At 40.4% G+C, this 16,645-nt stretch overlaps 1 pseudogene; it reads right to left on the bottom strand.

Moving 5' to 3' along the window:
- Positions 1-15,421: 15,421 nt before the first annotated feature.
- On the bottom strand, positions 15,422-15,910 carry LOC122747623 (annotated as a pseudogene).
- Positions 15,911-16,645: the final 735 nt, after the last annotated feature.

Genomic DNA, 16,645 nt, shown 5'->3' with positions numbered 1-16,645 from the left:
TCTCATGATAGCATTACTGGCAGAGCATAGGAGTTCAGCCACAGGTTTAAGAATTAGAAGGGACCTTATAGAAAAAGTGGTCTAATGTCTTCATTCTACATATAATGTGCATGTGTGTGAGTGGTCTGCATAGATTATATATATCCACATGAGTCTATCTAGATGTGATTTGCTGGGGGACATGAATACATCTCTCTAGAGTCTCTTCCATCCACCCTTTTCCTTTTAAAATTGTATTTTATTTTTTTTAATTTATGGAATAAAACCAGTATTTCCATAACATAGCATAATTTTTTTAAAAAAAGATGATTGCATATCCAGCCATTTTGGAGAGCAATCTGTAATTAGGCCCAAACAGTTATTAAACTGGCTGTACCCTTTGACCCAATCACCCATTTCTTTTCTTTTTTTTTCTTTCTTTTTTTTTTGGTGGGGTAATGAGTATTAAGTGACTTTTCCAGGTTCACACAGCTAGTAAATGTCAAGTGTCTGAGGTCAGATTTGAACTCAGGTCTTCCTGTGTCCAGGGCCAGTGCTTTATCCACTGAAACACCTAGCTTCCCCTACTCACCCTTTTCTAAGGGAGATTTTTATTCCTGCCAAGAGGGGGAGTAGGACATTGGTGCCTTAAGGCTGGCAACTCTCTTCTCCTCAAAGAGAGGGTGGTGAGCTGAAATTATATCTGTTCCCCTAAATGTTTTCTAGGGTAAATAATATTTAGGTTTAAGCTGAGTTTCTGGTTATTATAACTTAATGGAGAAAGAGTAGCTTAAGCTACATGGCCAAGGCTTAACTGCATTCCCACCAAATGCCAATTACACACAAAACACAACAATATTAGCAAGTATTTTAAAGTTTTAAAATTCATTTATCCAGGTCAATATCAAACAGAAAACAGTAATTATGTGGATGAGAACATAGTCCCACTGTGAGAAGGCTATTCAGTTGAACCAAATGAGAAAGAGCCTCTTCTAACCTAAGGAAAAATTCCCTAAAGTCTCTAGTGTACTTGACTAGGTTTACATAAATGATCAAGGTCCTGGCTTCTTTAAATATGAACTTCTTCCCAGAAGCTAGCTTCCTTCCTTTTCATTGTTTCTCTCCCTCTCTTTCTTTCTTTCTTCTTTTCTTCATTTTCCTTTCTTTCTTTTTCTCTTTCTTCCTTTCTTCCTTCTTTTTCCTTCCTTCCTTCCTCTTCCTTCCTTCCTCTTCCTTCCTTCCTTCCTTCCTTCCTTCCTTCCTTCCTTCCTTCCTTCCTTCCTTCCTTCCTTCCTTTCTTTCTTTCTTTCTTTCTTTCTTTCTTTCTTTCTTTCTTTCTTTCTTTTTCAGCAATTCCTGGAGCCTGGTCTTCTTTCTCAAAACTGGAAGCCAAAAGACCTAAGATCTCTCTTCTCTTAACCCCCAGACATAAAGAGCACTAAGTAATCAATTTCCACCAATAAGGAGAGTCTCATGCAATTGGGCTTTAAATGCCTAGTTACATACATTGAAGAAATGAAAGTCTAGAGAGGAGGAATAGGAAGGGATTTGCCACAAATCAACTAGGAATAATTCAAATGGATTATTTCTCACAGGAGTTTGGAATCAATGACTTCTGAACTCCCTTTGAACTCTAACTTTATGATGCTATGACCTAGGCAGGGAGATGATAACAAATATGATATGAAATCTTTTTAAATTTTTTACAGGGCAATGAAGTTTGGACCCCTAATCTATTCCAATCACTGTTGATCAAATTAATATGATTCCGTAGGGATTGTGATTATAAGTTCTGTATATTAAGTCCCAGAACTGTGAGCTGCAAATTGTAAGTTCAGATTGTAAGGAAGCTGACCAGAGACCCTGAATCTTTTTTTTTCCTTGTCATAGTGGCCCTGCCCAGTGTGATGGAGGTGACCCAATTACATGGAAAGTCCTCCAACTTATTTTAGACCTCTGGACCTCTCTCTCTTGTCCAACATGAGCAACTGACCATCCTATGACCACTTAGGCAGTTGAGATACCCTATGCTTCACCCAACCTGTGGTCCCCCTACTGCTGATATGTCATTCTGAGCCCTCAAGAACAAGGTCTATCAACCAATAATTCTGTATTTCACCTTTCCTCTTTTCCATATTTGGTTATCAAACTGTATAGACACAAGGTATTGGAAGAAGGGGGCATCTCAGATCATGAGGAAGATCTATGATCCACTTCATTAGAGGGGACCGTGGATCCTTTAATAAAGTGCTATTGGCTTAGAACACTGCCTCAGTAGGTTGTTTTTACTTGTTTGATTTTTAGTTTAGGCAATTATAATCCCCCCACTCCTCTTTTTAAAGATGAGGAAACTGAAACCCATAGAGGTAAAAAGTGACTTACCCAAGGTCACACAATTAGTAAATGTCAAGGTCCAATTTGAACCCAGTCCTCTGACTTCAAATTCATTACTCTTTCCAATGTACCATGTCAGAGACACAAACAAGTCAAATAACATTCACACACTGACATTATACCTGATTTAAACTTATATGGGAAAGAAGGAAGGAAAGAAACAAGTATTTATGAAACACTTACTTTGTTATAAATATTATCTCACTTGATCCTCACAGTGACCACATAACAAGTGCTATCATTGTCTCCATTTTACAGTTGAGGAAACTGAGGCAGAAAAAAATTAAGTGACTTGCCTAGGTTTGCACAGCTAATAAGTGTCTGAGGCTGGATTTCAATTAAGGTCTTCCTTACTCTAGGCTCAGCACTGTATCTATTACTCTACCTAGCAACATAGGGATAGATAGATAGACAGATAATAACAATTTATTAAGCACCTACTATATCCCAGGATTTGTGCTAGGTCCTGGACATACAAAGGAAAGCAAAAGTCCCTGCCCTCAAGAAGTTCACGATCTAATGGGGGAAATAATTTGCCAACAACTATATATAAACTACATACAGGACAAATAGGAAATAATCAACTGAGAGAAAGCACTAGGATAAAGAGGAACTGTCTGTAGAAGGTGGGATTTTAGCTGAGAACTAAATAAATCCAGGGAAGACAGAAGACAGAGATGAGAAGGGAGAGCATTCTATCCTTGAAGAACAGAAAAGGATACCAGTAACCCTGGATAGAAGAGTATACAAGGGTGGGTTTTAAAAAGACTGAAAAGGTGACAAAGTGGATAAAGCACTGGCCCTGGATTCAGGAGGAACTGAGTTCAAACCTGGCCTCAGACACTTGACACTTACTAGCCGGGCAAGTCACTTAACCCTCATTGCCCAGAAAAAAATTTAAAAAATAAAATAAAATAAACAGACTGAAAAGCTGATAGGAAGATAGGTTGTGAAGGGCTTTGGAAGTGATAGGGAAGCATTAGAATGTATTGAGTAGAATGTTGATATAGTTGAAAATGTGCTTTAGGAATGATAAACTGAGTTGGGGAAAAACTTGTGGCAGGAAGACCAACCATCAAGCCATTGCAATACTCCAGGTGTGAAAACTTAAAGGCCTGTTGCAGAGTAGGAGAAATATATGAGAAGAAAAGGGAATATATTGGAGAGTTGTTACATAAGTAAAATTGACAAACCTTGGCAACAGGTTGGATATGGGGTGGGATAGGGGTGAAAGTTCATGAGGAATTAAAGCTGTCAGTCTGGAAGGCCAAGAAGCTGGTATAATAAGGAAGTTTGGGAGGGCAGGGAGGAATTTTGAGTGGGGGGAATATAAGTTTAGTTTTGGACGTGTTGAATTTAAGATGCTTATAGGATATCCAGTTCACGATGGAAATGTAAGACTGGAAGTTAACTAAGAGGATAGGGATGGTTAAATAGATCTAAGAATCATTAGCATTGTAATAATGAGATTCAAGGGAAATAACAGAGGGAGAAAAGAAGAGGTAGAAGTGATATAAATCTAAAAAGCAGTTAATTTACTGGCTTTTTCAATTTTCTGGCCTTTTTTCTTTCTGCACAGCATTATTGTGAACAAATAGACCTTGCCAAAGAGTCTGTTTAGTCACTAAGAAAAACAGTACATTCCAGAAAACCCCTCAGAGATACCATATCAATGAGAGATTTGTTATAGGACATCAATTCTTAATCATTCATTTTCACAGGAATCTACATTCCTGTAAGGGAGAATGCAAGCATTAAGCACTTGTAAGTTTAAATTCAGAGGGCTCAGTGTTTCTGACAGATGCCCGATTTATTCTCCAAGGACTAACACAATTCTTCCCATTTTCCTTTAGTGACTATTACCCCGTTATGTCATTGGGAGAACAAATTCCTTAGGCTGAAGGAAGTTGTAAGCATAGATCAGTCATTTAAGAAATATTAGTCTGTTTTGTGGCCAAAATGTGATTTTTTTAAAGGCCAAAGCTTTGCTAAATATTAATAGATTTTTTACTTTACTCGGCATAAATTTGGTCAACCTGAATAAAATTTGACTGACAATTGATTAAATAAAACCCCATGTGGGCTAATTTCATCAGCCTAGCTGTGGGGGTCTTTTGGCTCTCTATCTGCAGGCTTGGTGATAAGCTGGTCACTAGAGGTTCTCTTGAGTACTATGAAGGTTGCCCTCTCTGCAAATGTTTCCTCTCTCATAGAGTTTGCAGCATCTGTCATTGCTAGTGGCAGGCCTTCCACAGAGTGTTAGCCAAAACTGTGAAAATTACCATGATGTTATCTGTTTAATTTCTCTCATCTGTCTGTTCCTTCCTTTTATACAGTGCTAAGATTACTATGATGATTTCTCATTCACTTACAAATGGAGAGTGAGGAAAAGACAATACCAGTCATTCTACACTAAGGGAGGCCAACTCCTGGACCTTTACTTATCCATCCACCTCCCCTCATAAAATCCTTCTTCACATTCCTTCTACTTAGGGGGATTCAGATAAAATTCCTACAAGCAACTTCATTTCATGCAGGTCTTCCTAAGGAATTCTGGTTTTTACTTGGGTTAGAATAGAAAATCATATGAAAAGGGAAATATGGGCTCCTCTTTACCTCCTAATCTTACCCAAAACCTTAATCTTCTCAGGGAAGGGACCCATAATACCAGGAAAAGCCTGGAGAAAGAGTTCTTGAGTTTGAGAGGGGTGGTAAATGACCACCTTACACTCCTAAATTGAAGACTTTGCAAGAATAGGTAGGGTGAGGGGCGGCTAGGTGGCGCAGTGGATAAAGCACCGGCCCTGGATTCAGGAGTACCTGAGTTCAAATCCAGCCTCAGACACTTGACACTTACTAGCTGTGTGACCCTGGGCAAGTCACTTAACCCCCATTGCCCCGCAAAAAAAAAAAAAGGATAGGGTGGAAAAGGGGAGAGAGGAGCTGGCATAGATTTTGGTAAGAGAAGCAAGGGATCTTGGACTAGCTTCAAATGGAAAGCACTGAGTGTGTGTCTTTAGTAAATTTGAGAGAGGGAAGAAGAGGGATTTGGCTTCTTTTGATTCCCCAAATGCTCCAAGGAGAATGGGAAAGAGGGACATCCCTGTATCTTTTTACTTTGGACAATCCAGTTCACCAATTGAAAGGATGGAGACATTGTAAAATTCAGTCCATTCAAGAGTAACAAAAACCGGGTTATTGTCTAGAGCTTTTCTGGAGTTGAGTAGGATGAGCATAAATAATGGAGAAATACATCAAAGAATCCTAGCAAACATATTAGCCAGCAAATCTGATTACTATGTTACCTACTCCAGATAAGATTTACATTGCCATAGCAGCCTTCAAAATCAAAAGGGTTCAGTGATGAACTCTGGATAGAGAATGAAATATAAATAATTTTGGACATGGCTAATCTGAGAATTTGTTTTGTTCAACTATGCATATTTATTATATGGGTTGGGTTTCCCATTCCCCATTTGGGGGAAGGAAAAGGAGAGTGAGAGAAAATATTTTTTCTTCATTGAAAAATTTTTTTCAGTAATAATCAAAAGAATAAGGAAACAGGGGGTGTTATGTCATGTTGTGTTGAAGGACTGATAGAGGAGATTATTTTGTTTTTCTGTTTTGAAATAGGAAATAGGTCTTTCCCAACGTCCTTTGAATTATAGACAGTTTTTTTTCCATAAGTTCCTCCTGGAACTTCCACATTTTGAAATAACCTCAGATAAGGTGCTCACTCCACTTCATTCCCCATGCTCCTCTTCTTCCACATAGGATGCTTACCCATCCTTCCTTCCTTCACTACTTCCTCTGCCTCAATATGCCTTAGCCACCTCCCCTAATTTCCAGCTCCCCTTCAAAGTTCATTTTCCTCTATTAGGGACTGTTTGATTTTCTTATTCTTGTGTCCCCAAAGCTTAGCACAGTGTCTGGTACACAGTGAGCAATTAATAAATGCTTCATCCATCTATCTAGCTATCTAGCTATCTATCTCTCAGCCTCAATGTCTCTCAGCCTCTGTGTATTGCTGTGTCTGAAGTCTATTTATTGGAGACATGGCCCAGTGAAGAGAACATTGGATCAGGAGTAAGGAGTTGTATAAATAAGTTGCTGAATTTTAATCCAGACTCTGCTATTTGCCACCACGGGTCTCCACTAAAGCTATACTCTTAACATTTTATAGTGCCAAGGTTTCCAAGAACTACAATGGTAAAGAGAAACTATGGTAGACCCTACCAACCTTAAAAGCTTTTACTCTGGACCAGCTATATGGCATCTTTGGACTAAGCTAGCCAGGCTTGGAAAGGTTTATCAATTAGTCAAACATTTATTAAGTACCTATGAGGGGCTGGGACCACAAAAGCAAAAATGAAAGTCTTTGCCATCAAGCATCAAGGGACAAAACACGTATACTTCTAAGTAAGTACAAGTTCATTTTTCTGGTGGGGGGGGGGAGAGACACAAGCAGCTAGAGAGTTCAGGAAAGTCATCATGGGGTGGCTACCATGTGAGCAAAGCTTTGAAGGAAACTACATATTCTAAAAGGGATTCTGGTGGGGGGAGGGGGAGGAGGAAGTATAATCTCAGAATGAGGGACAGCCTATACAAAGGCATAATTAGAAGACAGAGAATCATGTGGAAAGAACAAGAAGCGCAATTTAGCTAGATAAGAGAGTATGTGAAGGAAAGGAATTTATAACAGGCCTGGGAAGTTAGAATAGAATGAAATCACAGGTTGGCCACAGAGCAATGAGTTCTTCAGCCACAGAATCTCTCAAACACCTTCTATTGTGCAGTTCCAATCTCAATTTGTGGAGAGAATACCTGTACGAATTAAATCACCTGAAGTAACCATAGTCAAGATGATTAATCATTCTGAGCCTCAGTTTCCTCCTTTGTAAAATAAGGTAATTGAACTAAAGTCTCTTCCTGAATCTTATTTCACCTGCATCTAAGGCCAACCCTGTTCTCATTCCTTGTTCATTTAATAACAATCAAAGCAAACTACAGTTGGCCTGATGATAGTAAACAATTATACATGGCAATTGGGGACTGAGATACTAAAGAAAATTGAAATCCACAAAGATCTTATCCAGCAGTTTCAAACTCCTTTCCCAATAAAACCTTTTATCAGAGCTAACAAGTGGTCAATTAACTGGTTTGAGTTTCATCTTCTCTTCTTCCAGTGGAGGTGTTAATTGCAGTTAAGTAGCCAAAGAGGAGGAGTGAGTGAAAAAAGGCAAAACATAGGGCCCATAGATCCTCCAACTCCATAATAAGTTTTTTAATATTATGTGTGCCTAGGGGCACTGGGCTGCAATGCTAGTGTTTTTGCTCCTTATGAGCTCCTGTTACCTCCTTTTGGGACCTTTTAGTTGCATGATACTGTTAGGCCAAAGTAGTTTTTGTAGCAATAAAGCATTGTTATGTAGAAAGCCTACTAGTCTGTCACAGGGTTGTTACATGGATCAAGTGATTAGATACATAGATGATAGATAGATAGATAGATAGATAGATAGATAGATAGATAGATAGATAGATAGATAGATAGATGATAGATTAGAAAGATAAATAGATGATAGATTAGACAGATAGATATAGATACATACACATATGTATGTATATATATGTATATATGCATACAGATAGTATTTTTCAAACCTTAAAACTATAAAAGTATTAGCTTTCTAATTTTACTGGTATAGTATTTAATAAGTAAAACTTGAGGGAATAGTCATTTAAGGATGCCAGCCCCCTCAAAATGCCACTTAGACAGATCTTAATGTTTAACATAATGTTCTTCCATCATCCCTCCCAACAAAAAAAGGTTTTATTCTCAAGAAAGGGGTGTTACAAATTTCATTTGAAGATAATAGTACTCGTAAAGGCAATTCTATGCCCTAAATAATAGCCATGGATCATACCTCCTTTCTTTTAAAAAGATTTATCTATTCTTCTTGGCACAACTACAATCAAAAAGAATAATAAATGGTTATTGTGCACAGCTCTGATGGCAAGGAAATTCATCCCCTGAAAATGGAAATCACCATTTCTGCCATAAATCAAGGGATGCCTATAAGATTAAATGACTGAGATCGAGTTCTGATGGAAGGAATGTATCAAAATACCTGATAACTTAAGATGCCTGAAGGAAAATTGGGTCTAATTTTTTTCAACCCAATAATAATGTTCCACCATGCTGTAGCACATAATTCATGAGGTTTTACAAACAAGAATTAATACATAAACCATCCCATGAGAAAGGCAAGTCTCACTTTCAAGTTAAAATAGAAGAGATGCTAAGTGATGCTTCCCTTAAATATTGAAGCAGAAATAGATTGATTTACATTAGACATTAGGAAACTCTGGATGCTAATTAGAAGCTTGAGACTGAAATGAAGCTGAACAAGATATACTCAGCATTCGAGAAAAAATAACTGAGTAATTGCACTTACTTTTACCTCAGCTACAGGGGGGAAATGCTAGAGCCTCCGTGGCCCCTCCTCCATCACTATCAGTGTTTATATTTTTCCCTGTCAAGGTATATTGGAGCAGGGAGAACATATGGAATAGTGTGAACCAGATACTGTGAGATAATAATAGCTGCCATTTCTTTAGTGCCTTTAAGGTACAAAAGGGCAATTAGGTGGTACAGTAGATAGAGCACCAAACATGAAGTCAGGAATACTCATCTTCCTGAGTTCAAATCTGACTTCAGACACTTACTAGTTGTATGACACTGGAAAAGCCACTTAATCCTGTTTGTTTCATTTTCCTCATCTGTTATACACATTAGAGAAGGAAATCACAAACCACTCCAGGATCTTTTCCAAGAAAAGCCTCAAATGAGAGACCACAAAGAGTTGGACATGACTGAAACAAATGAACTGAAAAAAAGATACAAAAAGTATATTACCTATATTATCTCAGTTGATGCTCACAATAACCTTATGAAGTAGATATATAAATATTATTACACCAATTTTACAGATTTTAAAATGAGGTTCACAGAGATTAAAATGGCTTGCCCACAACGGATCAGTACAAATTCTCAAGGTGAGAATTAAAGCTGGATCTCTTCTTCTTCTTCTTTTTTTTTTTTTTGTGGGACAATAGGAGTTAAGTGACTTGCCCAGGGTCATACAGCTGGTAAGGGTCAAATGTCTGAGGTTGGATTTGAACTCAGATCCTCCTGAATCCAAGGCCGGTGCTTTATCCACTGCACCACCTAGATGCCCCACTGGGTCTCTTCTAATGGAAAGTTTAACACTCATTCCACTTCCCTATGTTGTCTCTACATTCAATCCACTCATCATCCATCCTGACCCCTCTCAAAAGGAGCACTGAAGTTTGCAATCCTGTGTTCAAAACCAATTCTTCCAGTTATTTGCTTTATGACCTTGAAAAAGTCATTTAAAGTCTTTGGGGGAGATTTGGTACCTCTGAGCCATGTGCTTTATGCCAATCTCCCCATGAAAAGTCCAAGGGTTTCTTTCATGGTTTCCCTCCCCCCACCCTTCCCTTCCCTTGCTCCTAAATAAACTATCACCTTATTCTAACTACTTTTGTGTGCAAGAGGGTATAATTCTTTAAAGAGGAATTCCTAAGAACCCCAACCCCTAACAAACCCATACCCCATTTTCCCCCTAATACAACTTTAAGCCAGAAGTCAAAGGGAAAGGATGAGGTCCCCTTGCCAGTTGAGAATCACTGCAAGTCCAAGCAATTAGCTCACCATTCCGGCACCTCCTCTGAGACCCCAGCCCCTCCTGCTCCTCAAACTTATTCCCTACCTGTTTCTCGTTTCACTCCTTCTTCCAGGCCTGCTTCCCTACCTATGGGTCAAGCACTGTCTTATCACTCTATGACTGAGACCTCCCCTTGCCCACCGGCTGATCTCAGAACTAATTCCCTGTGCCACATGGGGAGTAGATGTCAGTCTCCTTCTTTACTGCTCTACCCCATTTACAATCTGGGGGAACTCCAATACTTTTCCATTTCTCCTGTTTTTTCCATTCAGCAGCCAATCCCATCTGCTTTACCTAATCTGCAGTCGCCTACGGCCATCTCCTTTTCCCCTCCCCCACCTACTCCACAGCCAAAGGCTGTCACCCCTCCCCCACTGGGCCCTCTGCCCAATCCTCTGTCTCGGCCTCCACCTGACCTATCTCCCCAATCCAGGTCCTTACCAGTGTCTCCCACTGCTTCCCTGCTTCCATTAAGGGAATTTCCCATTGGGAAGGGCACAACATTAAGGCATGTCCCTTTTTCCATAAGCCGGTTATCTCAGATTAAAGAGAAATTGGGGAGTTACTCAGAGAACCCCACAAAGTTCATAGATGGCTTTAAGTCTGTGACACTGGAGTTTGACTTTTCCTGGACCGATTTGCAAATTATTCTTGCCAGCTGTTGTACCCCTGACAAGAAAAAACAAATTTGGGACCTGGCAGTACAAGTTGGGGATGAACACTCGAAGGTTGGAAATTGGGTTGGGGTCCCTGGATTTACAGCTGTCGCAGTTGTAGAACCGAGATGGAACTATGATAACAGGGAAGACAGGGCTCGTAGAAGTCACATGGTCACCTGCCTGATTGAGGGAATGAGAAGGAGGGTTAAGAAACAAGTCAATTATGGAAAGGTGAGGGAAATAACACAGGGGTCAGATGAAAATCCTGCTGTCTTCATGAACCGCTTAGCGGACTCTCTGAAGAAATATACCAACCTAGACCCCCAAAGAGATATAGGAATAAGGAGAGAACTCCAGCAGTTAGACTGGGGTCCCCAGATCCCATCCTCACAACTCTTTGATATTGCTTTCAAGATTTTTAATAACAGGGACCAGTTATTTAATAACAGGGACCTGTAGCCAAAGAGAGAGATAAGATGGCTCGTGCCCGCTCCATAGACCAAGCTTCTTATAATAGCAGCAGCCATCAGCACATCTGCTACCAGCAGAACTCCGGCTGGCCGAGGTTCTGGCAGCTGCACTAAACTGAGACACAGAAGTGGGGGACACCGCACGGAGGTGAGGCCAGCTCTCCTACCTCTTTGTCCCCAGGGCAACACCCAAGAGATTGGCTTAGCAAAAATCCAGCGCTCTGCAGCACCTTGTCAGGCCCATGGCCAAGCTGGACATAGGAGGCAAGCCTAGGAATGGTTTTGGGGCGACCTCTGTCTTACTCTCTGGTTCAGGTCCTAGCATGTAATCAAGGCACAAAGTGGGGATGGGATAAAAGGACCCTTAATGTAGACAGACACTGCCCCTCACAGATTACTTAACTCAGGTAAAGCAGGCCACACCCTATCCTGCATTCAGCCTTTCCAGCTTCCACTGGGAAAAAAAGTGGTCACACTTGACTCCTGATCTGATAAAGTCCCTTTTTGGTTTTGCTCCGGTCAGTTTTAATTTTTTTGTTTAAGTCTGTTCCATCTAGGCTCAAGGATTCACGGTAGGTACCCATTGTGCCTATGTGTCGCCTCCCACCCTCTGGACTCTCTGGGCCCCTCACAGCTCCATGAATTCCAGGCCTTCTCCACTTCTCTCCCCTACCCCTCCCTTGCGCCGTGATTTCTTTGACCCCCGTCAGCATGAAGCAGTTTCAGAAGAATCTTCATCCCCTTTCGTTATATAGAGAGAAGTGGGGAAATGTCATGGGGTGCAGAGCACCCCAGAAGTTCTCTGAGGCACATCAGTGAACCTTCTCCTTGAGAAACTAAACCAGAGGACAGATAACTCCTAGAGAGATAAGGGGAACCAAATTGGACTGAGCTAGCTTCGGATTCCCACCCTTCATTCTGATCTCCCTTACCCCTGGGGAGATAAATGGGTGTGGCTTTGGCCTTTGTGTCCTGAAGAGAGATGCATAACCACCCCTCACCCAATTCCCCCAGATACCACCAGTGGGGGATGGTCCTCCCTCACTAAAGGAACTTTCCATAGTCAAATGGTCACCCCTCCCCCATCAGTCCTATAAAAGTACCTGCCAATCTCCTGCTCGAGGAGATTGGTACCTCTGAGCCATGTGCTTTGTGCCTATCTCCCCACGAGAAGTCCAAGGATTTCTGTCATGGTTTCCCTTCCCCCCACCCTTCCCTTCCCTTCCCTTGCTCAAATAAACTACCACCTTATTCTTAAAAAGAAAGAAAGAAAGAAAGAAAGAAAGAAAGAAAGAAAGAAAGAAAGAAAGAAAGAAAGAAAGAAAGTAAGTCAGTCTTTGGGCCTTCAGTTTCCTTCTCTATAAAATGATAGGTTTAACTCAATGACATTTAAAGTCCTTCCCAGCTCTGAATGATCCTATTCTTCACCCTCACAGGGTAATCTTAAATTTTCTATCATGAATCAAGGAAAATTATTAATGATTCTCAAGTTTAAGTGAATGGAGCAGAAAGACCTTCTCGCACACAAGCAATCACCCTGAATTTTAGGAACCATAATATTTAGGGTTCATTAGAATATATCTTCGATAATGAGGTGGACTAAGAATTGATTAGGAGGAGGAAAGTGAGACAGATTGCCTCTGGGAAATTATACAATGCTTTTGATCATACTGTATGATATGATTATGGATTTGAGTCAGATTAAACTCTGAGGATGGGGTCTGGAAGGTACCCAGCCCTGCCCCAGTATAGTTTGTTTAGAAGTTTATTGCTTGTCAAATTCTCACTGTCTCCTTTAAGTTTTATTGCCAATTAACAGTATTTTAAATTCTGCTCAGTCTCCCCACTTGTCAGCTACATATTAGTTTTGTCTGCAATCCATCATGTGTCAGAACCCCAGTCAGTGGGTCAGGGAGTTTGCCCACCAATTCAATACTCGGGACTCAAGAAGAAAGGATGGGGCTCAGCACAGGATGCAGCCATTGAGTTGTTAAGTGACATTGTCTCTTTTTCTCAGAGCAGAATCCCCTTGACCCTAGGGTCCCAACAATGTGTTATTCTTTTATTCTTTATTCTATTTCTTTGACTTCCCAACATAACCGAAGATAAATTTTAACCCTGTCATCCTTAACAATGCTGAAGCACCTGAGTGACTCTTCCTGTTATTCAGGTTGAATATCTGTAGAGACAGGGGCCTGGAGAGGGGAGTCAGTGGGAACTGTGAGATCTGAAACATCTGACTGTCACCCCCGTTTCCTCTTCCTTTGGTTTGACCTTGTTCCCCCTCCCCTTTTCCCCCTTGTTCCTGGAACACGTATGCATGTCTCCATACATTGATCACAAGCTGAACACGCACCCTGGGTGAGACAGGATTGGATGTTAGATTGTGAGCTCATCCACCCTAGGTGTACGTGGGGACAGTCCTTTTCAAGATTACTATAAAAACCTAGAGGATTGGGCATATCTTTGCAAGACTTCAATGTGTAATTGGGTTTTGCCCGTCCTCATGAGGATGTAATAAATCTGTCTCTGCTTGACTTGGTGGTCTCCTCGAGTTATTTGGGTAAACTGAGGCAGTTTGCTCCATACAATACTAAGCTTCTTCCTGAACAAAGACCCATCTTTTTTTTTTTTTTTTGCGGGACAATGAGGGTTAAGTGACTTGCCCACTGTCACACAGCTAGTGTCAAGTGTCTGAGGCCAGCTTTGAACTCAGGTCCTCCTGAATCCAGGGCTGGGGCTTTATCCACTGTGCCACCTAGCTGCCCCAAAGACTCATCTTTTTATATCATTTCCTCTTGACAACATAAGACTATGAGTCACAGAATTCCAGAATCCCCAAAGAATTAAAATTGAGAGCCACCCAGAGGACAATGGAAAGGTGTGAATAGACTGGAACAGATGACCAACACTGAATTGTGGAGGAAATATGGAATAAGGGTAACAGTAGAGAGACATATTATTTAACAAATTGCCTGGTACACAGGAGGTACTTAATAAATGCTAGTTGAAGGGGGCAGCTAGGTGGCGCAGTGGATAAAGCACTGGCCCTAGATTCAGGAGGACCTAAGTTCAAATCCAGCCTCAGACACTTGACACTTACTAGCTGTGTGACCCTGGGCAAGTCACTTAACCCTCATTACCCCACCAAAATAAAAAAGTTAATTCAAGCCTTTTGTGGTTTTGTTTCCCTCTTCTTATTGTTCTAACCACAAATAGACTGCATTTGATTCAGGTGGAACAATTTTTCATGGACTGGAATTCTACGTGAGTTTAATTCATTTATTTTTATGCTACTGTATAGTGAAAAAATGATACTTTGCCTTTTCCTCCAGAGGGAGAATGATAGATAGATAGATAGATAGATAGATAGATAGATACATACATACATACATACATACATACATACATACATACATACATACATGATACAGAGATGAGATAGAGAGATGATGATGATATATAGATAGATAAATGATAGATGATAGAAATGAGATAAAGAGAGATGATAATGATGATAGATAGGTAGACAGACAGACAAATAGATGATAGAGAGATAGAGAGACGATAGAGAGAGATGAGATAGAGATGATAATGGTGATAGAAAGATGAGAGAGATTAATAGATGATAGATAGATAGATAGAAAGAAAGATGAATAACTAAACACAGAACTAATGCAGACAAATGAGAAACACTGGGAGTCAGGAGGTCAAGGTGCTGGCACTAATAGGCTGCATGACAGTGAGCAAGTCATTTAATACTTGGACCTCAGTTCTTTCATAAATAAAATGAGATTAGCTGAAATTATCTCTAAGGACCTTTCCATCTGTATTATTATGGATTTATGGTAAGTTTAATTGATTTTATATTTACCTGAAGGAATACACAGTTGTTCTGCATACTCAAAAGTGACTGCTACTATGCTACTTAATGAGCATTCAATGAATAATAATTACAAATGATAATACACCAGGCTCAAGCCATGTACCCTTCCCCAAGCCTCAGTTTCTTTATTTTTTAAAAGAAAACAAAACTGTTTATCCACAATGAAAAAAAAAACACTTAAGGAGGCGGAAGATATTAAATCAGAGTCCCATCCCAGCCCCTTTCCTCCAAGGCTGGATGTAGGCAAACTGATCCTCTGAAGTGGATGACATCTGAGCAGTGTGGTCAGCCCCATCTCTGGTACAGACGCCTGCTCTGTCTTGGGCCACCTCTCCTTTTGCCTTTGGGTAGCCCCCAAACAAAACACCAGTCCACACTTATTGGTTGTCCCATCACATCCTGGTCATTGAGCCCTTCTGTATGTTTCATATTCAATTAGTGTATATCCTTTGAGGTATCCTGTGCACCAATCCAGGTTGAGATGGATATTCTTGATTTACTCATACTCCACAAACTTGTGTATGTCTTCTTCGGTGGCCTCCTAATGGATCCCAGTCACAAAGAGAACCCAACCCTCAACAGAGTGCCGCGGTCTGGGCTCATCTCCGTCCTACTCCACGCTGTCATAATCATCCTGCATTTGGGCTGGTATCCTTCCTCTGAGCCGAAGCTGTGTCCCTTGCATTTCTAGGCCTTCTCCTTCAGTTCATGAATACTCTCGTCCCCATTCTCATCCATGGTGATGTCTTAGCCTCTGGCCTCGTGAAGGTCGAGCAAGTCTTGAGCATCTCACCAGTTTCTTAATTTGTAAAATAAAAGGGTTACAGAAAACACCTCTAAGGTCTTTCTAAGCGCTCTCTCTCTCTCTCTCTCTCTCTCTCTCTCTCTCTCTCTATATATATATATATATATATATATATATATATATATATATATATGTAGGTATGTGTGTATGTGTATATATATATGTGTGTGTATACATATATATGTATATATGTATTATGTATGTGTGTGTGCTTGAAGACTTCCAAAAATGGAGAAAGACATGACAACCTCCCCCCACCCCTGCCCAAGGTAGCCCATTCTACTTTTGGATAGCCTTTATTATTGGAAAGGTTTTTCTTGACATCAAGTCTAAAACTGCCTCTTGGCTACTTTCCCTTATTTTTCACACTATTTGCCCTCTGGAGCCAAGCAGAACAGAGAAAATCTGTCTTCCACATGGAAAATACTTCAAATACTTAAAGACAACCATCGTGTCTCCTTTAGGGTTTTTCCCCTTGTCAGTGCTAAATATCCCTGTATAACCAAGTGATTCATTTATAGAATGAACAAGAGGCTCTTCACATTCCTCACTGAGTGAATAAATTAAAAAGTGCTTCTTAAATATACGCTATATGGCTGAAACGGTGCTCAGCACTAGGGATATAGGGACAGTGAAAACAGTCCCTTTCAGGATATGGAAATACATATAGAGGAGTAGTGGCTAGGAAAGGGACTTTTCATCTT

The sequence above is a fragment of the Dromiciops gliroides genome, chromosome 1, assembly GCF_019393635.1.
Source record: "Dromiciops gliroides isolate mDroGli1 chromosome 1, mDroGli1.pri, whole genome shotgun sequence".
In the NCBI taxonomy this organism is placed as follows: domain Eukaryota; kingdom Metazoa; phylum Chordata; class Mammalia; order Microbiotheria; family Microbiotheriidae; genus Dromiciops; species Dromiciops gliroides.
The sequence above is the reverse complement of the archived record's forward strand: the minus strand, read 5'-3'. Positions and strand labels throughout refer to the sequence as shown.